Source organism: Canis aureus, chromosome 13 (genome assembly GCF_053574225.1).
Source record: "Canis aureus isolate CA01 chromosome 13, VMU_Caureus_v.1.0, whole genome shotgun sequence".
Lineage (NCBI taxonomy): Eukaryota > Metazoa > Chordata > Mammalia > Carnivora > Canidae > Canis > Canis aureus.
Window position 1 is genome coordinate 66,201,390 of NC_135623.1, and position 27,483 is coordinate 66,228,872.

General features: G+C 36.6%; 2 long non-coding RNA genes across 5 annotated transcripts in view; one reads left to right on the forward strand and one right to left on the reverse strand.

Moving 5' to 3' along the window:
- Window positions 1–26,052, forward strand: part of LOC144282636 (uncharacterized) — a 33,231-nt gene extending 7,179 nt beyond the window's left edge. The window contains exons 2-5 of one of the 3 annotated variants that reach the window (XR_013351133.1): window positions 12,566–13,094; window positions 18,515–18,595; window positions 19,898–20,030; window positions 23,907–26,052. This is a non-coding gene — a long non-coding RNA (uncharacterized LOC144282636). Of the gene's footprint in view, window positions 1–12,565; window positions 13,095–18,514; window positions 18,596–19,897; window positions 21,790–23,906 lie in introns of those variants that run through there. The other 2 variants (XR_013351131.1, XR_013351132.1) reach the window with 2 other exon arrangements.
- Window positions 1–27,483, reverse strand: LOC144282637 (uncharacterized). 2 transcript variants are annotated; one of them, XR_013351134.1, is made up of 7 exons: window positions 26,909–27,483; window positions 26,264–26,367; window positions 24,758–24,914; window positions 24,197–24,361; window positions 21,651–21,753; window positions 2,455–2,604; window positions 1–795 (listed from the first exon to the last, which is right to left on the reverse strand). It is a non-coding gene; the product is annotated as an uncharacterized LOC144282637 (long non-coding RNA). The 2 variants fall into 2 exon arrangements; XR_013351135.1 differs by lacking the exon at window positions 26,909–27,483 and having other exon boundaries at window positions 26,148–26,280.

The window sequence follows — 27,483 nt, forward strand, 5'->3', positions numbered from 1 at the left end:
CCACTTTCGATGCCAGTTGCAAGTTTTAGGTTGTTACCTGCTTCTGACCAGCTATAAATTAAGGTTCCCACGACCATCTTCTCCAGTTCAATAATTCACTAGGATGGCTCACAGAATTCAGGCAAGTACTTACTTATATTTACCAGTTTATTATGTAATAAAGGATATGGTAAATGATACAGATGAAGACACAGAGAGGGTGAGGCCCAGAAGTTCAGGATCTGCTATCCTTGGAGTTGAGGCTACACCCATCGCCTAGCTCAGCAATGTGTTCACCAACCTAGAATCCCACCAAACCCTGTACTTTAGAAATTGTTATGGAGGAGGCTTCACCACATAGGCATGATCGATTATTAACTTAATCCCTAGCTCCTCCACCCCTCCTGGAGTATGGGAGATGGAGCTGAAAGTTATAAGCTTTTTTTTTTTAATATTTTATTTATTTATTCATGAGAGATCCAGAGAGAAAGAGGCAGAGACACAGGCAGAGGGAGAAGCAGGTTCCATGCAGGGAGCCCGACGTGGGACTCCATCCCGGGACTCTAGGATCATGCCCTGGGCCAAAGGCAAGCGCTAAACTGCTGAGCCACCCAGGCTGCCCATAAGCTTCTAATCAAATCTGATCTTTCTGCTAATCAGCCCCTCATCCAGAAGACTATTGAGTCATCTCATTAGAACAAAAGACGATCCTATCACTCATGAAATTTAATAGGATTGAGGAGCTCTGTGTAAGATGTTCCTGTTATCCCTCACCACTCAGGAAATTACAAAGGTTTTAGGAGCTCCGGCCAGGACCTGGGGATGAAGACCAAAATATAAATTTATTATATCACGGTATCACAGTAAGCATTGCAGACATAACAGTTACTTGTCCTTAGAACTGAGAAAACCCGAAGCCCAGCACTGTGAGTTCCTTTACCCAGGTAAGAGGAGAAGTTTCTTATTTAGACTTTGATTCTGTTTCTGGAAGGAACTCATTTGTTCATTGTTCTCCATGGTCCCTGCAACCACCGTCCAGAATTATCTTCTGAGATTTTTCTATCTTGTTCATTATCTTGATGCCCTCATCTGAAGTGGACTTGGGGATATGTGCCCTTCGTGGTGGTATACTACTTTTGCAAGCCCCTCCATATTAATGCAAGCTTGGGAGAGCCTGGTAGTTGTTTGAAAGCTCAATGAGTCAAGGGTAGACTGATGGTTTCTTTAGCAATACATTTTCAAAAATTTGTAAGCTTCTGATCTATTTGTCTCAAGTTCCATGAGCCATCACAATAAAAAAAAAAAAAAATGTTCTTTCTTAGACATTGGTTCTTAGGCCAGCTTTATTTTTTCTCCCCAAAGCTTCTCTCTTTTAACTCGATAGTGATTACATTGAGGCAATCTGAATTTTTTTGTATGGCAAATTTATATTTTTAATGGACCCCCATTGCTCAAGCTTTTTAAAATCACAAGACCAGTGTCTGTTGCAGTCATTTTCTCCCAACCCTAAAGGGTCCTAATCTCTAGATTGTTCACTTTCAACTTTCCTTGTTAATTGGACCATTCTCATCTGAGCTAATACCTTTCTTTTAATGCCATACCTAACACAGCAAATAACAACTCACATTACTAACATGCCATCCTAATTATTTCTACTAGAGCAGAGATTCTTAGCCTTTTTCTTGCCATGGTTGCCTTTGGCAATCTATGGAATCCTATTAGCTTCTCAGAAAGATGTTTTTAAATACATAAAGGAAAATACTGAATATCAAAAAGAAAATAAACAATATACAAACACAGTTATCAAAATACTGAAAAAAATTATAGTAATATACGTGTCACTTTAATGACACATCTAATAAGACAATACATTTAAAATAAAGACAAAGTTTAATTTTTAAAAAAGTATCAGTGTAAGCTGTCCTTACATGGGTTACATAAAAGCATTAAACATTAGGTTGGCTTCAGATTCATCTCTTTCCACATGTAGGCAACAATTTGTGTTTCACTGGAGACTACATGCTGCCTATATATAAAATATCCTCCCAGATTATCTGATTCTAGATTTTCATTGTCTTTAAGCTATTTGATAATTCTTAAATTGTAGTAAATAATAAACATGCCTCTTCTGTCTTGTCTGTAGAGATTTAATTGTCTATTTCAGCATCTCTCTTCTCCCTGTAAAAATAGTCCTGCCTCTACAATGTACTTCAGCATTTATTTTACTTCATATACACCTGTGTTTTTTTTTTTTTTTTTTTTACTTTTCCTTTGATCTGGTTATAATATCTGAGAGACTGGTTCTCTCATTCAATGAGTAGAATAAAATCTTTAGCAAATTCTCATTTTTATGAGCATCATGGTTTTACCTTTTCCTGAAAGCTATCTTTTAACAGACATAATGATCAACAAAGACTTTTAGATAGGAAACCCTAGAAAGCAACATGAATGTCTGTGTCACAAATAATTACATACAATTTACAAGATGAAGAGTTGCCTGATGGTCACATGGCAGTCCACAGAAAGAAAGACACTGGCTCCTTGGCCTGGAAGTGACGTATGGCATCCTATCTCACATTCTTCTGTTCAGAATTAATGACATGGCCTCACCTAGATGAACAGAAGCTAGGAAAAAAATCCTTGACTGGGTAGCTATTTACCAAAGCAATTCACATTATAGAATGAGAGCAAGAATGTTTCATGGACAATTAATGTCTTGAACAGAAATGTTTAATAGATAATAGTGGTCTTTGCCACATGTCATTAGTAGACCTCTCACACTTAAATAGTCCATGATATCTGCATGAAAACAAATGTTGTTTCAAGGTTGGCAAGTATTTTTCTCTTAAAGGGTCTCCTCATTTCTTTTTTTTACTTTTTTTATTAAAAAAAAAAAGTAACGTTATCCAGCTTCAATCACTGTCAAAGTTTTAAAATTTTTCTATTATGTTTCAGTGTAAAGAAATTAGAAAAAGGTACATCAAATTCTTAATAAATGTATAGAGTAACCCATGACAATATAGCCAATGGTGAAATACACACAATCTTTGAAGCTTTGTTTTTAGATAAATCTTCCAAACTATGAAAGTGAGTGAATGCATATCATTATTCAGAACTAGAATTGAGAATTATGTAAGGAGAGTTTTCTTACCCTGATTTTTTTTTTTTTCAGTATAGAAGTTACTTCTGTTTTCCTATTTGCATACACTTGTCACGGGATATACTATTTTCACTAGTTTAAAGTTGCTCTAAATGTTAGCCCTAACCCAAAATGTTGAGTTTAAATAAAATTTTATGTAATTTTTGCTATTTTTTGAATTTGAAGTTTGGAATTTTACTTTGAAGTTATTTGCCATAACCTGGAATATAAAGGAGTACAGTTGTATGTTTGTGTAGCTAGCAAAAAATATCATATTTTACAATCCATTCCATAAATTCTCCTTAGATAACTATGTTATGAATTTTTCTAACTATGTATGTTAATAAAGAAACTATGGGGCCAAATGGAGTCAGTTGTACCAAACCCCACATCAACAAACCAAGACTTCATACCTAACTTAATTGCATTTCAGCCTCTCTCAAGAATGTGACCTTTAATCACTGAAGCTGGAATTACCTTGTCAACATTAATAAGGTAATCAGCTTGATTGACCCCAACCACTCCAAAGGAAAGTGACTTCGCCTGAAATAATCCATTCATTTTTAGAAACCTCCTTTATCTATCCTCTTTTGCCTATAAAACCCTTCCATTTTGTTCAGCTCCTCAGAGCTCCTGTCTATCTGCTAAGATCACTTGATCTTGATTCATGAATCATTAGTAAAGCCAACCAAATCTTCAAATTTCCTCAGTGGAATTTACTTTCTAATATATGTAGTTTGAGACTACCTAAAATCAGGGCTTCCTAAATGTGTTTAAAGGACACTAGTTTTTTAAAAGTGTTAAAATGTTTAACAAGAAAGTTATTGTAGTAGTAAATTTGGACATCCATGGCTTCCAGTCAAGTATGTTTCTCTGCTAAAAAACTTCTTAGAGCTTTAATGTATTAATGTTTATTGGGAAACATCAAGAGGAGAAACAGCATTTTCCAAACTTAATTGTAGATGCTTTATTTGTGATGACATAACTGACACTAGCATTGTTAGTGATCTGGAGAACATTTTAGGTTAACACTTTCAGCTTGAGGGGCTTTTTCTTGGGTTCCTCATGACCACCATTCAAATGTGTTTAGAGGGGATGCGTAAGCGGCTCAGAGGTTGAGTGTCTGCCTTCAAGCTCAGGGAGGGATCCTGGGATCTCAAGGTGCCGGGATCCAGTCCCACATTGGCTCCTTGCAAGGAGCCTGCCTCTCCTTCTGCCTCTCTCTGTGTCTCTCATGAATAAATAAATAAAATCTTTTAAAAACAAATAACAACAACAAAAAACAAATGTGTTTAGAGCATATCATAAGGAAGCCAAACTAATCCAAGACCATCTAGATTCCATAGAGTATGGTTGTAAGAGGGGTCCTGTGTTTATACTTTACTAATCAGATTGTTAAATTATGACAGAATGATCACTTATTTCCCTTCTCCTTCTGTCATGTAGGAAAATGTTGTTACTGAAATAACCAGTTATCAGTGCTTATTGCAATATTGATGTTTGTTTCCTCCAAAAGAAAGGATCCGCATTGACTGACCAGCCCCTTACAGCTATCACTGACAACCCTAATGAATCTGAATATTTACTAGCTTTTAGATGATAGGGATTTTTCTCTTTTTTAAAAACTTGAATTTCTTATGTGATCAGACCAAAAAAGTATTTTTCAGAAAATAGCTAGCATTACTCTGGACTAATACCAGTTAAATATATTCACTACTTTCAATATATTAATTTATTTAATCCTCACAACTACCTTATAAGAAAACACTTACATATTTCCCACTTTATAAATGACAAAGATAAGGCACAGAAAGATTTTTGAACTTTTTCTTAAGTCATACAATACTATATAGTAAGGTACAGAATTTGAATCCAGGATCCGGATAATTTTTAATCAGTGCTGAACAATGCTCACAAGGAGAAATCACTTCCAAAATTCATTCGCACCTTATCTGAAATAACTGTGTCTAGATAGATCTTGTCATTTGATGGAAACTTTAGAAATTATCGTTATTAATATGTAGAAATAGTTGTAAAGTGACAATTTCACATGTTCAAACTCATGGCAAAGAAAAGTAGTGAGATGCCAATGTAGGTTAAGTATTTATTGAGTATATATAACACGTCAGTTTTTTTACTAGAAATTGCAGATACACAGCTGAGCCAAACAGACCTGGACCTTCATTTAAAAGTTAATTAGATTATCCAAAAAGTTGAATACATAATTAAAAAGTGGGTGAAGTGCTAAGAAGGAGGAAAATCTGGTGCTGAGAGTATGCAACAAATTGAACTGATTTGTTTTGGGTGTGGAATTAAGAAAACTTGCTTGAGGGAGAGAAACTTGAGTTGATTTTTAAAGGTTGAAGAGGAATGAGTAAAGCTCTGGGGGTGTTGGCAAGGATGGGAGGAACTGAAACAGAGGAAAGGAAAGGGAAAGGAAGGAAGACTGGAATAAATAAAAGGGAGTATTGTAGGTTGTGGAGAAAGGCTTTCTGGGAAAAACTAATAGCATGGGTGAAGATTTGGAGTTCAGGATATATGCATAGTCTGAGGGACTGAAGAAAAGGCCAGTATTTCTGGAATGTGGAAAACATCCAGAAGAGGAAACATGGGGCCAGTTAGGGATATGGAGTTTTATCAAAAGAGCCATGGAAAACTACTAAAATGATTTAATAATGTTATTAAATGTACATTGTTACCAAATTATAGATGGAGCCTGTAAAATGCACTCTGTGGTCCATTGGAATAGTAGCATAAAGGTCTGTTTCATTCCTGATGAAGAACTCAAAATAATTTTTTTAAAGATTTTATTCATTTATTCATGAGAGACACAGAGAGAGGCAGAGAGAGACCCAGGCAGAGGGAGAAGCAGGCTCCATGCAGGGAGCCCGATGTGGGACTCGATCCCGGGACTCCAGGATCACTCCCTGGGCTGAAGGCAGGGGCTCAACTGCTGAGCCACCCGGGCTGCCCTCAAAATAAATTTTTTAAATGTATCTTGAAATTGGAATAGTTATAAATCTTTGAATCCACACAGTGTAAATTTGTTCTGGCTTCTATTAATAGAAGCTGGATCAGTATTTTATAAATATCTTATAATTAAATATGTATTAAATACATATTTTACAAATCATATATATATAATACACAGTAATCAAAGTATTATTAAGTCATGTTTAAGGATAGATTTTTTAGAGGTAAAATAATGACTCATATAAATGTAAATTGAATGTATGTCAGAGATATTTAACTAAACTGATGATGAAATCATTAAGATCTTAAAACCAATTTCAAAAGAAAATTTAAAGAGCCATACATATATGTGGAATTTAAGAAAAAAAACACATAAGCAAAGGGGACAAAAAGAGAGAGGAAGGCAAGCCAAGAAAGAGACTCTTAACCATAGAGAACAAATTTAGGGTTACCAGAGGGGAGGGGAGTGGGGGATGGGGGGAACAGGTGATGGGGATTAAGGAGGGTATATGGTGTGATGAGCATTAGGTGATGTAAGGAAATGTCGAATCACTATCTTGTACACCTGAAATTAATATTATACCGTATGCTAACTGGAATTTAAATAAAAACTTTTAAAAAATTACAGAACCACACATACACAGGCAAGTAAGGAATGCAGAAATAGGTTTCCAAATAGATGTACAATGGGTCTGTCCACAAGTAATAATCAGTTCCACACCGAACACAACAAATGTGTACTTCTGTGGGGAAGAATCTTTGCGTTGGTCTCACTTACCACTTGTAGGATTGCAAAAATAGTGCAAAGACAATGAAAGAGTGAGAAAGCCTGAAAGGGTAAGCTAGAGGAATACATTTTTGGTCAACTTCTAAGTCTTTCAGAACTTTTCCTATACATATATAAATATACATTTTATGGCCCGTAAAAAGGCAGGTCTAATATCGGTCTTAAACATAGCACCGTACTCTATAATAGATTTGACCTAAAATCAATGCTGTTATTTTTGGAAAGGCTCTATGGGCTCTCAGAGCACTTCTTTATTCTTGATGTAGGTCAGCTTCAGAACCTATGAATCCAGACAGATTTCAGTCAGGTGAGACCCTGAACAGGGAATCCAGCCGCAGGACATGGGACTCTTAACCCATGAAAACTGTGAGATACTAAATTTGTGCTATTTTAAGCCACTAAGTGTGTGGTAAATTTTCACATGGAATACAAAACTAAGGTAAATATATACTGTATGGTTCAATTCATATAGAGTTCAAAATGAGGCAAAACTGAACCATGGTATTACACATAAAGATAGGGGTGACCTCTGGGGAGTGAGGAGCAGCAACAGTTGGGTGGGGGTAGGAAGGGCCTTCTGGAATCTGACATCCCTCTATTTCTTGATCTGGGCAGGTGTGCTCACCTTGTGGAAATTCATTAAGCTGTACACTTGGGATTTGTGCACTTTTCTGCAGGTATAGCTTGGTTAAATATTATTGAAGAAAAACATGATTTAGCCTTCCTCTGAGTTTGTATTTCTGATTCCACTGCAAAAAAATACTGATCCTATGAATATAAATTGAGCCCTTATAATGTGCTACACAAGTTCTAAGAGCTTTATATGAATTAACATGTTTTTATATCTCAATTTTGGTTTGGGCATCCTGTTTAATACAGAAATTTGTTAATTTGATAGAGTCAAATATAAAGTACTTGCCCTTTGGAGTGTACTTGAATCTTGTTTAAAAATCTTTCCCTATCCTGTAATGCTTTTAGAATTAAATCAAAACGGAATTGATTAAACTGCTTCTAGGAACAAGTGTTTTTGCCATATAATTAATTTAGCATGTTCCGTTATAAAGAGAAGTATGAAGTCTTTAGTGTGTATGGAAGGTGGTTTACCTCTCCCCACAGAGACAACTGTAATTAATGAAATTAATTAATTTCATTAATTATATTGAGCCTATTTTTTCTCTTTGCTTTGACAAGCAACATCACTTCTCAGGCCCAGCATTTAAGGATTCTATTATGAGATGAATCTTGGTCACAAGAAAGATGCAGTATTGTATCACCGGGATTTTTCTTCTAGATCAAACAGAAAGATGTCATTTGCGGTTCTCGAACAAGCCTCATGTAGAAAGTCATGGTCGCTTATACCAATTGTTCTTGCCATGTGGCTAATAATGTTTACTATTCTTTTTTTTTAAATGTTTACTATTCTTAAATAAGAACAAAAGCTGACTTATCTTTCAAAAATCATTAATATAGGCCTGAGATGATCTTCAAACAACCACTTGTAGGTGCACAGTCCGTTTCAGAGAGAACATAAAATGGTGATTTCTGAGTGGACTCTGACACTGGACTCTATAATAACGTATTCCTTTTTCATAGATACTATAAAAATCAGGTCATTTATAATTGTATGGTGTGGATGGAATGTAGATGCTCCAGGAAAAAAATTCTTATGCATGGACAGCCTTTGTCAGCTTTCACTAAAGATTGAAGTGTTCATTTAAATATAATAAATTATTTAAGGATTGTACAATAAAGGTGAGATATATGCCATTACCAGAGGTACTCATTACATGAAAATATGCAGACTATTTCTACTGTGGGACCAAGAGGAAAAAATAAAACCAATAAAAATAAAAGGAAGACTTTTTGGCTTTGCCTATTACATTTGCCATAGAAATATGTTAAAAGTTTTAACCGTTTCCTAAGAGACCATTGTCTGCAATCACTGAATGGCTTTTTTTTTTTTTTAAATGAATGATAGAATAATTTCTTTAGGGATCATTATTACTTTTCATTACAGTCTTGGTTCAAATGCTCTCCTCAGTTTGGCATTCCAAACAATTTTAATTACACGCATTAGCATTTTGAATAAATACTATATGCTGTTGATTCAAAATTCAAACAATACAGAAGTGAAGACAGGGAAAAATCACCCTCCTAGTTTTGTCTCCGAGACCCCAGTTTTCCTTCCCCTGAGCAATATACGGCATCATTTCCTTTTGTACCTTTGCAGAAATATTTTATGTATAGGCAAAGCAAATATGTACAAATTATATACGTGTGTATACTTTTCCTCTGTTACTCAGAAACGATCAAGCTGTTTTTAACACTTACAGACAATAAACCCCTTAAGATGAGAGTTTGCAGCTGCTTCATCTCTGTGATCTCTCCAGCACACTGAGATATATATAATACCCCCACCACCACCTTTCTTTTTTTCACATGGTGGCATATATACCCATTCTGCACTACATTTTGTTTCGTTTTTAAATAACAATATGTTTTTCCACCTTTACTGAGAAATAGTTGACAGATGTCACTGTGTAAGTTTAAGGGGCCCTACAGCTTGATGGGCCCCTTAAACTTGATTTCTGTAAATTGTGAAATGATCACTACAATAGGCTCAACTAGCTAGCGTCCATCTCCTCCTGTTCATACAATAAAAAGAAAAAAAAGAAGAAAAGAAGAAAGGAAAAAAATTTTCTCCTGTGATGAGAACTTTTCAAATATACTCTCTTACCATGTATCCTATAGTAGTGTTAGCTATAGCCCTCCTGCGCTTCATCACATTCCTAATATTGACCTATCTTATAATTGGAAGTTTCAACTTTCTGACCACTTTTCTCTTCTTCCCCCTCCCACCTCTGATAACCACAAGTTTAATCCCTTTTTTTCTATGACTTTAGTTCTTAGGGTTTTTTGTTTTTTTTTTTTTTAGAATCCCTGTATAAATGAAATCATATGGTATTTGTCTTTTACTGTCTGATTTGTTTCACTAATAGAATGCCTTCAAGTTCTATTCATGTTGTTGCAAATAGTAGGATTTTCTCATTCCGTGTGGCCAAATATTCCATCATGTATCTCGCACAACTTCTTTCTCTGTTCATCCGTCGATGGGTCCTTAGTGGTGTCCGTGTCTCGGCTATTGTAAATAGAGCTGCTATGAACATAGGGGCGCAGTTATCTTTCCAAGTTAGTGTTTTTGTTACCTTTGGATATACACCCAGAAGTGGAATTCATGGATCACATGGTAGTTCTATTTTTAGCTTTTTGAGCATCCTCCATACTGTTTTCTGTAGTGGCAAAGCATTTCTTGTAATGAGTTCCCTATCAGTACCGAACGTACTTTCTTAATCCTTTTTCGTGATGGTATAATGTTGCATTATATGTAATACTCCACATACATATAATTTATTTTCACTCAATCTCCTCTACGTGCACATTTGGGTTTTGCCCAATAGTTTGCCATTATAATGTGCATGTGGTCACCCAAAATAGCGAACTTCAACTGAGCACTTAGTATGGTTTGGGCCCCATGTAAAATGCTTTACATTTAATTCTCAAGCTAGCTCTAGGAAGGCAGTGCTTTTTTTATTCCTGCTTGACAGATGAAGAAAACGAGAGGTTGACTAATTTGTCTAAAGTGAGAAAATGAGTAAGTGGAAGATTCAGAATCTGATTGCTGCTCTGTGTGTCTTCAAAAATCTTAGAACAGAAAATAATGACATGGATATTTACTAACAATCTCTATGTATTCAACATGCTGAGGAGGGAGATCTCATCCATACATCAGAGACTCTTAACTTGAGGAGCTTATAGTTGTGTTAAAAGCAGCCTGATAATTTCTGAAAAATGGTAAGTCAGTCAATTATAGCAGATTTCAGTAAAGTGACAGGTCAGTAACAAAAGTGTTTTGTGTGCACAGAAATGACAGTTTAAAATCACATTCTCAATTTCAAGTTTTATAATTTAACTAAATAGCAAACCTTAAAAGGAGTAATTACAACATCTAATAAAACTCTAAATCTGCTTCTGATGCAATCACAGTAAGGTATAAACTTAATACCTAAATTTCAAAGATGACCACTTTTAGAGGTGAACCCAGAAAATATCTCAAAATCATTAATTATATAGCTAGAAAAAATATCTTCTAATAGAGGAAAATTTGAAACAAATATTAAGAAAATGAATGGCTCGAAAAGAATTCTGAAAACGGCTTGCCTGTTTCTAGGACAGAAGTTAAACTTAGTTCGATTATTGGATTTTGGAAATTTGTTTCATTCTTTTCATTGCCAATTTCCTTCAGGGACAAAGATTAGAAGTGTCAAAAATGACACGTAACCGACATTTCTTCCAAATGTTGGGGCTTTTGTAGGGATTAAAAATGTTATGAGGAAACTGGCTTCCAAATCTGCAGCCCAAATTTTCTTAAGTTAAAAAAAAAGAAAAAGAAAAACCAGTTGTGGTAAGAACAGAAAACATTGTTGATAGAGAGACCCTTACATCCAAAAGGCAGTCTTCGCGATGAAATGACTCTCCCCACTCGAGTTCCGCAGCTGCCCTTGAATTTACTGCTCAGACTCCAACGTTTGCCCATCAGATTCCTGATCTAATGACCCCTATGATTTGCCTACAGAAGGAGTGCCTGGGTGGCTCAGGGGATTAAACGTCTGACTCCATTTCTGCTCATGTCATGATCTCAGGGTGAGGAGATGGAGCCCCTAGGTGGGGCTCTGCACTCATCAGGGAGTCTGCTTGGGATTCTCTATCTCCCTTTCCCTCTGCCCCTGCCCCCAACCAACTAACTAAATAAATAAACTTAAAAAAAAATTTTGCCTACTGAAAATAAAAAGTTATGGCTGAATTAGAACAGTCATTTTTTTTAACTTTTGGCTTTTGAACTAGCAATTGAATCACAGATACAAATTCAGAGTCTTTGGCCCTAAAACTGACTTTTAAACAAAGTATTGAGAATTGTGGTAATTCTCATATACTCGAGTCTTTGAGCCACTGAATCAACAGCAAAGAAATTACAAGGGTTACCTACGGCTTCTTTCTTCCCTCATGAATTTAGGGACAAACCAATGGATAGAAAGTGCCCAATTTAAGGGGCTGGGGAAGTATGTTCTGCACCTGGCTCTGCTGCCTCCTAGCAGACTGACCTTGTATGGGTCATGCACATCCACGAGTCCCCCAGAGTCCTCTTGCTCCCCTGAGTTATTGTGGGGTTAAGATAACAAACAGATGTGCAGGCTCTTTATCTCCTGCTACAAAAATGTGGAACATTAATACTGTTAATTAATAATATCTCAGCATAGGTTAAAGAATATTTTTAAAACATATACAATTCATTTCTGAAAAAAAGGATAAAAAACAAGGAAGGATATAAAAATATTAACTATTTGTAAATTCACAGTAGTATTTTTAAGTAATCATATGATTTAAAAAATGATTTTAAATTATGATGATTCTTAATAGATTCTTTAATAGCTATTACATGTTACTTTTCCACATTTCAATGAAGAGCACATTTGCTTCCTTTGATTAAGTTTCACAGTATAAAGTTTCACAGTATAAAGCATTGGTTACTTTCTATAGAATTGAGTTTCTACCGAGTATATGAACATCTTTTGTTGCTGTTGAAGGATATATGCCTTGGGGTTTACAGTATCTCTTGCTTTTTGTTTTAGAAAAGAAATACGACTTAATCTGACAAGTGTGACTAATATGATCACAGCCCTTGGGAAATTCGATGGTTTTCTGGAGACATCACTAAAGAATACTGACTGAAATTACTCCTGCCTGACATATGAGTCGCTCTCTACGCCAAGGCCACAAACTGTCGGGATGAACAAATACCAAGATGAGTATCTTTAGCTAGTTGTTCCAACTAGTCCAATCACTGATGACTCAGACACATCTGCCAAATGCATAAGCTTATTAGCATTTTGGAGCCTCACAAGTCTCATGAAAAAATGAAAAAAAAAATCAAGATCAGATAATGAAGGCATCATCCAGGATTAGGGTTCTGAGATGTATCTGATATCAACATGATGTAAAAATAGGGATGCTTCAGCCAACAACACGGTTGAGAAGAAAAATAGAAAGGACAAGTCCAAAACTATGAAGAAATGGGAGACAATTGTAAAGCCAAAGTGCTGCACATTGCCCTCGCTGAAGAGGGAGGGGCAAGTGGAGAGAAGGCAGCAGCAGGTTTAGGTGAGAGACACAATGGCCAGAATGACCTAGTGGTGAGGCAGGAGATCTTCAGAGCCAGGCTGCATTTCTAGCTGCGTGGCCTTGGGCAACTATCTCAGCCTCTCTAGGTTTCAGTTTCATTATCCCTAAAATAAGAATAGTGGTAGGCAGTGCCTGCCACAAAGGAACACTCTAATGTTAATTTTCTCAATACTATTAAATGGGCCGTACAGTTAATATCCAAAGTTATCTATGAATAATAGTATCTGACGTACAGGCAACTTGACAAATGATTCTTGATTTAATCAGTGAGAGATCGAACTATTCTCTTTAAAGTATCAGGTTCTCCTAAGCTTTGCTTAGAAGTTAGTCTACTACAAAATCTGAAAATAAATTTGCGTTTCATTTTTTGATATACCTAGAACAAGTAGAAAAATAAGATGTTTTCCCTTATTCATCTGCTTTCTTCTCACCCAGAATTAAATGATGTATATAGTTCGATATAAACACTGTCATTTTTATTCTATGATTGCATGAATAAACTTTAAAGGATATCAAAGACATTTTGTAAGATCCTGATAGGGTAACTGATTTCGTTACTCCATCTAGTTTCGCTTCTTAAGGCTAAACTCAATTCAAAGTTCTCTGGGTAGATATATGACATTTAAAAAGCAGCAAATTAAGTTAATCAATGTGAGATATGGAGACTTGTGACTAACCAGGCAAGTTTCCTTAAAAAATAAATGAGACTATGCTGTGCGTCCTACGTTATGTTTTTACAGCTGAAATAGTTCATCAATCTGATTCATTTGGGGAATTCTTACTAGAACCCTGGGAGAGGAGGAGTACGACCACTTTGCTGCTCGTGGTTCAGTTACATAGATATGATGTGCAGTTTAGAAGAGAACAAGGAAGACTAGAGCTCACTGCCTTCTGATGCACATTTTTCTGTTCTGGTCATGGTTTTGTGAACACGGCAGTAACTCTATGTGTCACAGTTTTATTTAATGACTATGGGTTGAATTCATCTGTATGAAGGGATGAGACTGACAGGGATTTAAAACATGATCTATTTGGCATTAAGAGAATACCAAAGGAACATTGGCATGGCACCTGCTACTCCTTTCCAAGGACATAATCAAAAGATAGTTGGACAACCCACACCACCCACAGTTCCCAGGTGGCTAACAAATAAATGGATCATTACTGGATAGGCTAGCAGAGCCTCATGATATTTGAAACAAATTGTCTGTGACTATTTTTCTAGTTTAGAAACATCTAGGAGCTCATTCTTTGCATTTTTAAAAAAAGACTAGTTATTTTTAAAGGAAGAATGTAGCTGAACTTGAGGTGGGGGTAAAACGATTTCTATTGTTTTGCTACGGCTGTCATTTTTCTCTTGCTCTTGGCAAAGCAAATGGTTTATTCTGAAATTTAGAATGGTTGTATTCTACTTTACATAATTTGGTTAATATATTTCTAAGCTTAACAGAAATGTGGTTCCAGTAATTAATAGGAATCTGTTGCACTTTTTGCTAAAGTCAATAAATATATTTCAATCTGCTTACACATGTATTTGGTGATGGTTTGACAAGCTTGACAGGCATGACTAGTTTTGAAACCACAGAATTAAAAGAATGAATTAAACTAATTATTTTTAAATTACTTGGTCAAACAGGAGTTGGAATAATCTTCAGTGGATAAACATGGCAACTTAACAGTTAAAAAGCATACAGTATTGAGCAAAAAAAGAAATTTTAGCATAGATATATAATTTCCCTTTCTCTCTAGGTCTATCCTACATCCTACAATTGAATTGTCTTAAATAACAGCTTTATTGTACCATATATTATATCATACTCAATTTCTTCTTATCGCTAAATGATCCCTTATTCACACATAATAGGCCATATTTTGAATATACCATATTTTGTTTATCCTTTCTTCAGCTGACAAACATTGGCATTGTTTCTACCATGTGGATTGTGAATAACAATATGAACATTTTGTATAGGTTTTTATGTGGGCAAATGTTTCCATTTTTTTGGCATATACCTAGAAGGGATCTTCTCAGATCTTATGGTAACTCTATGCTTAAGATTTTGAGGAACTTTTTTTTTTTTTCAAAGTGGCCCTCCTTTTACATTTCTTTTTAAAAAATATTTATTTATTGTTTTAGAGAAAGAGAATGCACAGGGGGAAAGAGGCAGAGGGAGAAGGAGCAAGACACTTAGGTAGACTCCACACTGAGTACAGAGCCTGATGAGGGGCTTGATCTCACGATCTGAGATCACAACTTTAGGCAAAACCAAGAGTCAGACACTTACCCAACTGTGCCACGAGGTGCCCCTTTTATATTTCCATTTTCCACATCCTTGACAACACTTGTTATTTTTTTTTTTTCAACCAAGCTAGGGATTGGAATGGTATCTCATAGTGGTTTTGATTTCTTTTCCCTAATGGCTAATAGCGGTAAGCATATTTTTGTGTGCTTATTAAACATTTGGATATCTCGCTTTCGTAAAAATGCCTGTTCAATTCCTTTTCTATTTTTCATTGATTGGTCTTTTTTTAAATTGGCTTTTTTTTGACAAGAGCAGTTTTAGGTTCACAGCAAAATTGAAGGGAAAGTACAGGGATCTTTCACATACCCTCTGCCTCCCACAGGTACATCGCTTCCCACATTCTCAACATCTCCCACCAGACAGTACCTTTGTTAAAGTTGATGAACCTACATTGACACGTCCTAATCATCCCAAGTCCATAGTGTACAACAGGGTTCACTCTTGGTGTTGTACTTTCTTTGCATTTGGATAAATGTGTAATGACATCTGTCCATTATTTTCACTGCCTTAAAATCCCTCTGTGTTCTACCTACCTATTCAGCTATCCTCCCCCAAGCCCCTGAAAACCACTTATCTTTTCCCTGTCACCATAGTTTCGCCTTTTCCAGAGTGTCATATCGTTGGGATCATACAGTATACAGCCTTTCAGATTGGCTTCCTTCACTGAGCAATACGCACTTCATGTTTTCCCATATCTTTTCATGGCTTGATTGTTTCTTTCTCTTGAGCATTGGGTTATATTCCATTATCTGCATGTACCACAGTTTATCCATACACCTACTGAAGGATATCTCAGTTGTTTCCAAATTCTGACAATTATGAATAAAGCTTCTATAAACATCTATGTGCAAGTTTTTGTGCAGACATAACTTTTCAATTATTTGTCTTTTTATTTTTGAGTTGTAAGTGTACTTTATATATTTCAGACATGAATTCCTTATCAGATACATAATTTGCAAATATTTTTTCCAATACCATGAATGTCTTTTCACTTTCTTGCTGGTACCCTTTAAAAAAGTTTTTGAACTTGCTAAAGTCCAATTTGTCTATGTTTTCTTTTGTTATTTTGGTATTATATCTCAGAAGCCATTGTCTCATCCAAGCTTACAAAAATTTACTTCTTTGTTTTCTTCTAAGAGTTTCATTGCCTGAGCTCTTATATTCAGATTTATAATCCATTTTGAGTTGATTTTTATATATGCTACAAGGTAAGGGTCTAACTTCTTTATTTTGCATGTGTATCCAGTTATCCCAGCATAATTTATTGAAAAGACTCTTCTTTCTCCATTGAATTATCTTGACAGTTTTGTAAAAAATTGACAATAACCTTAAGGGTTTATTTCAAGATGCTCACTTCTGTTTTATTAATCTGAGTCTAGCCTGATGCCAGTAACACACTGTCATGTTTACTGTTGTTTTGTATTAAGCATTGAAACCTGGAATCATGAGTCTTCCACCTTTGTTTCCTTTTCAAAAAATTTGTTGGTTATTCTGAGTCCCTTGATTGGTTTCCATGTGTATTTTAGGATCAGTTTTTCAATTCTGCAAAAGTATAGCAAGGATTTTGATAGAGATTGTGTTAAATCTGTTTATCAGCTTAGGAAGTATTGCCATCTTCACAGTACTAAGTTCCATGATCATGAGATATCTTTCCATTTGTGTATCTTTCCTACTTTTAATCTATTTCAATAATGTTTTATAGTTTACAGTGTTCACAGTTTGTATATCTTTTGTTAATTTTTTTGAAATATTTTATTTCTATTATAAATGGAATTATTTTCTTAATTTCATTTTTGGGTTGCCCATTGCCAGTATATAGAAATCCATTTGATTTTTCTACATTGATTTCATATCCAAACTTGCTGAACTCATTTATCAGATATAATCACTTTTTAGTGGATACCTTAGGATTTTCTATGAAAGGTAATATCATCTTCAAATCTTTCTATGAAAGGTAATATCATCTTCAAATACACTTTAACTTTTTACTTTCCAATCCAGTTGGGTTTTATTACTTTTTCTTGCCTAACTGACCTCCAGTACAATCTTGAATAGAAGGAGAGCAGAGATCCTTGTCTTTTTTTTCAAACTTAAGATGGATGAATTCAGTCTTTCACTATAGAGTATGATTTTAGCTTTGAGTTTTCCTTTCTTTTTTTTTTTTTTTTTTTTTAGCTTTGAGTTTTTCATAGATGCTCTTTATAATGTTGAGGGCATTCCTTTCTACTCCTTGTTTATTATGAAAGGTTGTTGGATTTTGTAAAGTGCCTTTTTTTGTATCTCTTGAGGTAATCATATGGTGTTTGTTCTGTATTTTATTACTATGATGTATTACATTGACTGATTTTTGCATATTAACAAAACTTGCATTTCTGGCATAACTTCCACTTAATCATGGTGTTACTTCTTTTTATATGTTTCTGGACTTGATTTACCATATTTTGTTAAGTGTGTTTACATCTATGTTCATAAGGGATATTGGTGTATATGTTCCTTTTCTTACAATGTATTTTTCTAGCTTTGATAGCAAGATAATTCTGGATTCACAGAATGAGATTTAAAGTTATCCCTCCTCTTTCTTCCTTTCTTTTTTTTTTAAGTTTTGAAAGAGTTGGTGTTGATTCCTCTTTGAATATTTGGTAGAGGGGTGCCTGGATGGCTCAGTTAGTTAAGCATCTGCCTTCAGCTCAGGTCATGATCCTAAGGTCCTGGTGTCGAGCCCACATTGGGCTCCCTGGTCAGCGGGGAGTTTGCTTGTCCCTCCCTCTCCCCCTACTCATGCTCTCTCTTTCTCTCTCTCTCTTGCTCACTATCTCAAATAAATAGATACAATCTCTTTTTTTTTTTTTAAATAAATGTTTGGTAGAATTCAAATGTGAAGCCATCTGTTCCTGGGCTTTTCTTTGTGGAAAATTTTTATTACTAATTTATTCTTTTATTATACATCTACTTAATGGACTAGATTAAGATTTTAATCTTTAAACTTCAAGAGGAGTATTATCATGGTGATAAAGAATATGTGACCTTGTAGAAAAATATTATATTCAAAACTAATAGAGTAAAATGAATATTTGGTCATTTTTGTCCACCTGGCAGCCAACCTCTTTCCTATTTAAGAAAAATCCTCAACATGGAAGTTACAATCTTACTGAAGTGTAAGGAGACCACAGACCTGAGGTTTGTCAATTGAATGCTTCTGCTTGACACTGAATCTGGAGGTATTATGGCAAAGTCATGGAAGATAACATGTGACTACTTTAGGAGTGGTTAGATATGTAGGAAGTAATGAAAGAGGTTAAATGATGCTTCTAGACAGTTGGGGTAAGTACACAGAGATATGACCAGGAAGGGCTAACTCTGTGTGTCTCATAGTTTGAAATTTTGGTCCAAATTTCCCTTGTTATAAGCTTTATAAGCTTTTGATGAAACATAACAGTTTCTTTCATGAGAAGAATGAGAGTTCAAGTCTTCTTATTTGAAAAGGAGTTTGAGTTACTCAATATCCCATAAGGACTTTGCAAGTACAATAATTTAGCAAGTAGATATGATTTGGAATAAAGTGTCAATCCTGACAGGTTAGTTTTATTTTATCTTTTACGGGTTAGTAAATTTTATCTTTTCCTATGACAACAGGCTAATTCCTTATATCTTATTCAATTTATACTGATTCCTTCTAACACTTTCTTTGTTTGATCTGATCAATGACAAAATTTTAAACCAAAGTCTAATTCTTGGTTCAACACAATGAATCTTTATTGAATGTCTGCCCATCATAGGGATACAATCATCAACAACAGAATCCCTAACATCAAATAATTTACTGTTTTGTGGGTAGAGACATGCGTGGTTATAAATATGAGGCAGAAAACAACCATTTCTGCAAATGAAGTATAGTGGAGAAGAAACAGATTTACAGCTATGGGAACTTAGAAATAAATCTTGGAAAAAGTGTTATTTGAGCAGGCCTTGATGGATAATAAGATGTTTCTAAATTAGATTTGAGGAAAGAGGCAAACATGATGAAGGTAATTGCATGATCAAAGAAAAGAGCCTGTGAGTATGGCCAAAATTTGGGGTGATTTAAGTTTATGATACATGAGTAAGAATATAAATAATTAATTTTTATTGAGTATATACTATGTAACAGACACAGTTATATTATTTAAACATATATTAGTTGATCAGCTGATTTAATCTTCACAAATCTATGTGGTAGATCCTATTATTATCTTCATTAGTCCCCCCACTTTATATATTGGGGGGGAACTACGCAAATAAGTTAAGTGACTTATTTTGGTAGACAGACTCTTAGATGGCTTCCTGTCATCCCCACCTCCTGCTACAAGTGGGTAGGAAATGTGACTTGCTTCTTACCAACAGAATATGGAAAAAGTGTTGAGATATAACTTCTGTATTTGGTTACATAAGATTATAACTGTTATTTTGCTATCAGTCTCCCTCTATTGATTCTTGCACTAGCTTTGATGAAGTAAGCTGCCATATGGAGAGGACCATGTGCCAAGGCACTGAGAGTGGCTTGCAGCTAATAGCCAGCAAGAAGCTGATGTCTTCAGTCTAATAACCTGAGGAAGAGAATCCTACTAACAATGAAGTGAGCTTTGAAGTACATCGTTTCCTCATCTAGTGTCAAGTGAGGCAGCCCTGGCTGATGCCTTGAGTTTCAGCCTTGTGAAACACCCTGAAGCAGAGAACCCGTTAAAGCATGCCCAGAGTTCTTAGCCATGGAAATTGTGAGAGTATATCTATGTGTTGGTTCAAGCTGCTAATCTTGTGGTTATTTGTTACACAGCAAGAGATAACTAAATAACACACTTGCCCAGGGCCACTCAACAGTAAGCTCATGAGAAAGGATATGAAACTGGGCAGTTTGGCTCTCATTTGGGAAATTTATGCTGGAAGGTTCAATTTAAGAAGCATTTTACACGAGAATGTTTTCTTTTTTTACATCAACAATCACTCTTCTAATACGAGTTACAACTATAAAATTTCTCATCATAAAAAGCCAAAAGTAATGGGTTAGATCTGGGAGTGAAGTACTTCTATTTAGGGTAGTTATTAGATATCTATTTGCATCATTGATAAATAGATATTTTTAAGATTGGCCTGGGTAGAGCAAAGACGTGGACTTTGCCTGCTACTGGCATTTAGACAAACACAATTTTAATATAGGCCCTTGTAGCAGTCGTTGTATATGGGAGATTATGGAGTTTCTGATACTGGATTTGCTCTAAGAGAGAATATTATCTAGCGTAATCATCCACACTTTAAACATGGCTCCAGAGTTGAACTAAAGTGATAGTTCAGAGTATGGCTTGGAGACAAATACCAGTTCTAAAGGCATCTGCATGCTTTGCATAGGAGGGGACTGTGTGGTACTTGAAAGAGCTATTTCCCTTGATGGCAAGACCCTGGGCTTTATTCAAACGTGCTAAGGGACCCCACAAAATATAAGATAGTAGATAGAATTTTTCTCTCTTGACAAATGTAACAAGAGAATTCCAGCTCCTCAGAGAGGAGACATTACTCGTAAAGTGTCTGTGGATATGTCTGTGCCTGGGGCAAGAAGCCCAGTCCACTAAGTTATGACAAGAACCAGCAAGCAGTACCCATAAATACTTGGGTGAAGGTGGGGATGGGAGACTTTGTGGTCAAGAGATGATAATTGTTAAAAATCAACAACACACAAACCATAGGCACTAAGTGGAGTCACTTATGCTAGGTGAAACCACCAAACGGGCTTCATATCTAATCTAATTCCAATCTCCCCTAGAAATGCAGTCTTAACCAGTCCATCAGGAATTTTTTGGTCAGAACCAATAAGGTAATGTGTCACATGGCCTTCTCCATCCCCCAAAGGAAGAAGACTTAGTTCACCTAATAAGGCCCTTTTGTCCCCAAAGGAGGGTGACTTCACCTAAAACAATCCTTTTTTTTCTTTTTCTGTTTATGACTTCCTTGTCCTGCCTTTGAAAACCTTTCCCTCTCTGTAGCACCCTATTTGCTAGATACAATATTTCTTGATTCATTTAACAAAGCCAATTAAATCCTTAAAACTTGTTCAGTTTAATTTTTGTTATTTAACAGAGTTTCGGGATTGGAGTGTAACGTAGGTGTAAAGACATTTTCCATGTAGGCTGATAAAACTGGGACATTTAGGATATACAAAGATTAAAGAAAACAAATAAGCTATGAAATGCCACAGCACACTTACTCACTTGTCTGTGCCCAATCTCTCCTGTGTACAGTTGGTGATCACTTTTTTGAAGAAACTTGTTCCTGAATATTTTATGCTGTCATGGAGTTATCTGAAAATACTGAATAAAACCATGGAAATAAATTAGTTTTGAAAATGAATGTGTTTGTTACGTTAATCTACAGTTACTACTGATTAAGGGTCTCTTTGGACAAGAAAGGGAGAGAGACTATTGAAGGCTGAGTACAGATGGAAATACCTCCATTAAGAAGTTTTAAATTCACTGAATCAGACTGAAACTGATGATTTGATCATATTTGTCAAGTTAATGTCTACAGACTATAGTCTGTAAAAGATAGTGCAGTTATGCAAATTTATGCATAAAAATAAAAATCCCATATGTGCCTAGAGGGAGAGATTTCCAGACAAAATGCTAATGATTTGAGATAACAATATTTAGCATTTCTACAGATTTTAATTCAAAGAACTCAAAATGTCTTACAAGTCTATTATCTGTTAAGTGAAAGCTGGTGGTATTATTTTCCTGTTGTAAATTTCAAAAGCGACATTTTAATTGAACAGAAATATATGCAAAAATAAAATCTTTGAAAGGGAAAACACCTAATGTAAACCTTATAGGAGTTTGAAACATCTCACTGACCCAAGCACATTCGATGCATGTTAAAATTGCATGCAAATTTGAACATTGTAAGCATTTTAAACATTATTCTATTCCACGGCATTTACATTTTTACTATATAAGCTAGTAGTAAACATTTTTTAGACAGTGTGAATTCTAGATTACGTGAACAAAATACAGCTGCTGCCTTAAGGAATTTACAAACTAGTGGAGAAAAAAAAAAACTTGTGAATGGCTCTAACGTTAACCAGATATTATGTGATAATATAATATCACAGGAGGCCCCTAGAAGAAACAGAAGGAGACATAATCGTCTGTGATGGGCACTGGAAAGGTCAATGAAACCAGAATTTGAAGCATGCGTAGGATTTCCCAAGTCTAATTAGAGGAAGTAAATTTGGGGGGTAATAAAATAATGTTAATGAACTGCCAGAAAGTGAAGTGCAGTAAGTAGAACACAAGGGCCTGGACTGAAAGGACAGGTCAAAATTGGACTAAAGCAGAATTGTTTTCTTCAGGTCAAGGCCAGATTAAAGTGGGACGGGATTCATCAGGTAATAAACAACCACAGCCCTTTGAACATGATAGCGACAGAATTATGTTCAATTTTTAAATCCATTCTCACAAGACCAATGTTATAAATCTGAAATAGGAAAGACAGGAATAGAAGCAGTTTATAGGAGAAGATGATAATTTTTGTTTTGGACATGGAATAAGAAACTGTTCGTATGGAGTCTTAGCAGTGATTTCCTTCACCCACACCCCTACCTTGCCCAACCTGATTTCTTTCTTTCTTTCTTTCTTTCTTTCTTTCTTTCTTTCTTTCTTTCTTTCTTTCTTTCTTTCTTCCTTCCTTCCTTCCTTCCTTCCTTCCTTCCTTCCTTCCTTCCTTCCTTTTTCTTTCTTTCTTTCTTTCTTTCTTTCTTTCTTTCTTTCTTTCTTTCTTTCTTCTTCTTTCTTTCTCTTTCTTTCTTTCATTTATTTATCTGAGATAGACTTATATGCATGCAAGTGGGGTAAGGGGCAGAGCGAGAAGGAGGGAAAATCTCAAGCAGACTCCACACTAAGCATGGACCCTGAGATCATGACGTGAGCCAAAACCAAGAGTCCATTGGTTAACTAACTGAGCCACCCTGGCACTCCTCCTTTTTTTTTTTTTTTTTTTTTTAACTTAAGACACTGAAAATCCCAGAGATCACCTACTTGTTATTATATGTCCAAATCCATACAGTAAATCAGTGGTGTTTTGAGGTTTTGATGGGATGCTCCATGGAGACTTCCAGCAGGAGGCTGGCAATGTGAATACAGACATCACACTGGAGTTGAGACTTAAACTTACAGATTTGGGACTCCTCCTCATAGAATTTAAAAGAACATTCACGGGGGAGAGAGAAGGTAGGCAAGAATAAAGGATGAGGATAAAAGATAAATTCTTCGATGAAATGTGGCCACACCAGGTAAGTAAGAAGGCATGATTTAAATCAATTGGAAACTACTTTGGCACAGAAGCCCTGAGTCTCAGTTTGGAGAGTCTGAATTTGAACCCAGACGCTTTGTTCTTCCTGTAGATTCCTACCTGGAATCTTTGAGACAAAGGACTCCTTGCTGACAGTTTTTTTTTTTTTTTTTTTTAGATTTTATTTATTTATTCATGAGAGACAGAGGCAGAGACACGGACAGAGGGAGAAGCAGGCTCTATGCAGGGAGCCCGACGTGGGACTCGATCCCGGGTCTCCAGGATCACCACCTGGGCTGAAGGCAGATGCTCAACCACTGAGCCCCCCGGGCTGCCCTGCTGACAGTTTTTTGAAGGTTACGTACGTTTTCTCATTTAATTTTCACAAAGATTCTATGAGGTATGTACTTTTCTTTTTCCCATTTTATAGATGAGTGAATTGAGGGATAGGCAGTTTGAGGAACTTGCCTAAAGTCACACAGTGGAATGGCTGGGATCACAGCCCATTCATTCTGAACCCTGGAATCCATCCTTGCGAATACCAAGTGTATGTGCCTCTGTTCTTTCATTTTCTCCTCATAGTCACGCTGTTTATGCATCTACCGAGAGACAGGAGCTTCATGGATCTGAAAGCTATGAAACGGAAAATAATCAATGTCACTTAATAAAATTTAGTTTGTCTTCTTTTTCTTATGGAGAAATATATAACCTTCAATTTTTTAAAAATACAAATGACTAGAACTTTGATTATGCTAAAAAGATAGTTTTATGGGCAGAAAAATAAACAGGAATAAAATGAGGAAGAGTGAGGGAAGCAAAAAAGAAAGAAAAACAAAGAGAATTAGAAACCGATTGAGAGAGAAGAAAACATATGTAAGGCGTTTCATACAAATTTATGAAACTCCTACCATGTAGCAGGTGCACTGCATACTGTGGCAGCATCTGTTGGTTTCCCACTCGGCCTGCCCTCACTCCCCCTGCCGTCACAGCCCCCCCACCCCCATATCAGAGACTAAGATCACCAAGTACCCTGACAGCTGTGGCATCAGTATGTAACCCAATCTTGTCTAGATGGTGAAGACATAAAGGGGTATACGAGGAGAACCAACCCTCCTGCCCAGTTGTGATGTGTGGGAGATAAGGCCTGGAGCCTTGGCAGCCATCTTGCAGCCATGAGGGTTCAAATCTAAGGATGAAAACCAAGAGAAATATGGAAAGCCTCAGTTCTTTATGACATCATGAAGCCACCAAAGTAACCAACTCGATGGTTTTCTAACCCCTACACTCCTTGTCTATTAGGATAATGCATACATTCATTGCTTTAGCCTCTTTTAAATAAGTATTCTGTTAGTTGCTGCTGAAAGGATCTTAATCGCACTAGCATTCACGGAATTCACATTCCCTGAATGGGAAAACACTTGTATGGCAAGTCTACAAAGACTCCACCCAGTGCTGGGAACGTGGCCTCCTCTGAGTTGCCCATAGGCTTCTTGATCTGACTCCACAACGAGACAGGGAGGAATATGGTTGGCATTAAGGTCACTGACTCACACCCCTCTTGTTAGTCTTTTGCTCAGTTTTGATGGAGAAAGCAGCAGCCACTGCCCAGGAGGGGTAAAAACCCCTCGGGGATGAGAATCTCTGTCACAACAGGAGATTTGCTACTGAGATAAACAGGTGAGAGCTTAGGGTGAGGGGATCTTTACTAAATTGAAAGGAAGGGAGACCATAAATATTGTTCTGGAGCGGTAGGGACTATGGCTTATTCAGTGACCTTCCTCTTAGGAATTTACTTTGGGAAAAAGGCCACTAGAATTTCCATAAATAAGTGGATATGAGTGGTGCAAGGGGTGGACTGCAGTGAGTGCTTTGGTATGCTGCCCAAATCCCTCTTCAGATATCAAGGGCTTATTTCCCTGGGTTGTTGCAATTGCTGCTGTGACATCGTCCCCAGCTCTCGACCTTCCCAGCAAATTGCCTCTGCTAAAGACAATTGCCAAACCCAAGGTCATGCCCCTTTCCAGCACAGCCTGCAGGCCATGCCTCGTATCCTGGAGGTAAAAAGGCCCTGTTCCCTCACTCCATAGGACAACTCAGAGGGACCATCCCAGCTTCAGCAGGGTCAAGTGGGGCCTTCCCTGAAATAACATTGCAGCCCAATGTCTCCTTCTGCCCAATCCTGTTTCTTTCCACACATGTTTATCTCAAGAGTGCGTTATAATAAACTGCTTGCAAACTAATTGCAGTCCCAGTGTCTTTTTCCCAGGGAACCCAGGCTGCAACATCCGGGCTGAAATCAGAGAAGGCTTTTCTGAGGAAGTGATCTTAAGTTCTGCAGAGTAAATAAGAATAAATCAAAAGAGGGGGCTGGGACATGTAAGTCAAAGGCAACGATCCTCAATAGGAGTGATTTTCATACCACCTCTTGCTTCACGAGGCATTTGGCAGTGTCTGAAGACATTTCTGGTTATTAAAACTGGAGGTTGCTACTGGCATCTATTGAGTAGAGGCCAGAAATGCTGCTGCACATCTTACATCACGCAGAAAAGCCTTCCACAATAGAGAACGATCCAGTCCAAGATGTTGGTGGTGTCATAGTTGAGAAACCCTGGCCTACGGCAGTGGTCAACGGACAGGCTCTGAAATGGGAGAGAGTATGAGACATTTGAAGAATTAGAAGCCTAATGTATCTGGAATACAGAGAGTGACAGGGAGGCAAGAGGAGGGAAGCTGCAAAGTAGACAGTGCAAAGAAAGTTGATTTTTTTTTTTTAAAATATTAGTGGAAAGCCATTGAACATTTCTATGCTAAGGACTAAAATGATCAGGTTTATGTTTTTAGGAAATCATGCAATCTAGTTCATATGTAATGAACTGGGGGAAAAAGAGAAGTTATCTAAAGATCATGTGGAGCATGAATGTTGTGTGGGGGCTAAGAGAAGGCCACCCCAAGGGGGGCCATTTTGGCATGAAGGTTATTTTGAGTTAAAAGCAATCCACACCCAGCAGATTCAGAAAAACCACCTCAACTGCCCACTCTACTAGGAAGAGAGCCATTCACAGAGACTCCCTTTTATCTAAGAAACTCACCAGCATAATAAGACGAGCTCTGTTTTCTAAACATCTCCCTTCACCTTTGTGCTAATTAGTCTTTCTCCCCTTTATATCTTCAGACACCTACCCCTCTCCTTAGCTCATACAAGCTTCATGCTGCCTGGCTGTCTGGAATTTCCATGCCTGTGTGGATTCTCCATACGTAGGCTATTAAATTGGATTTTCTCCTGTTAATCTGTCTCATGTCACTTTGATTCTCTAAATCCAGCTGGAAGGACCTTGAAGGGCAGAGGAAATTCTTCCTCCCCAACAGTGGCTTCAATCAGCATGATGACAGGGTGAAGGAGAAAGTATTTAAGAAGTACCTGGGAGGAGGAAGTAATAAAACCTAATCACAGAGAGAGACAACATGATGTCATGTTTATATACACAGACTCTGGAGGCAGAGGACACGGGTTCAAATTCCAACCTTGTCATTTACTAGTTTGGCAACCTTGAATGGTTTATATTTAATGTCTCCATGCTTGGGTTTTTGGTTAACCTGCTGTTATGACTATGAAGTGAGTTAATTTGAGGAGTGCCCAGCACATGATAAATACTATATAAATCTTAAATAAGTCAAATAAATACAAAGATACAGGGTGTCTCCATGGTTCTGGCTTTTCTGATTTATGTAGCTGTAGGCAATTATGCCATTCTCTG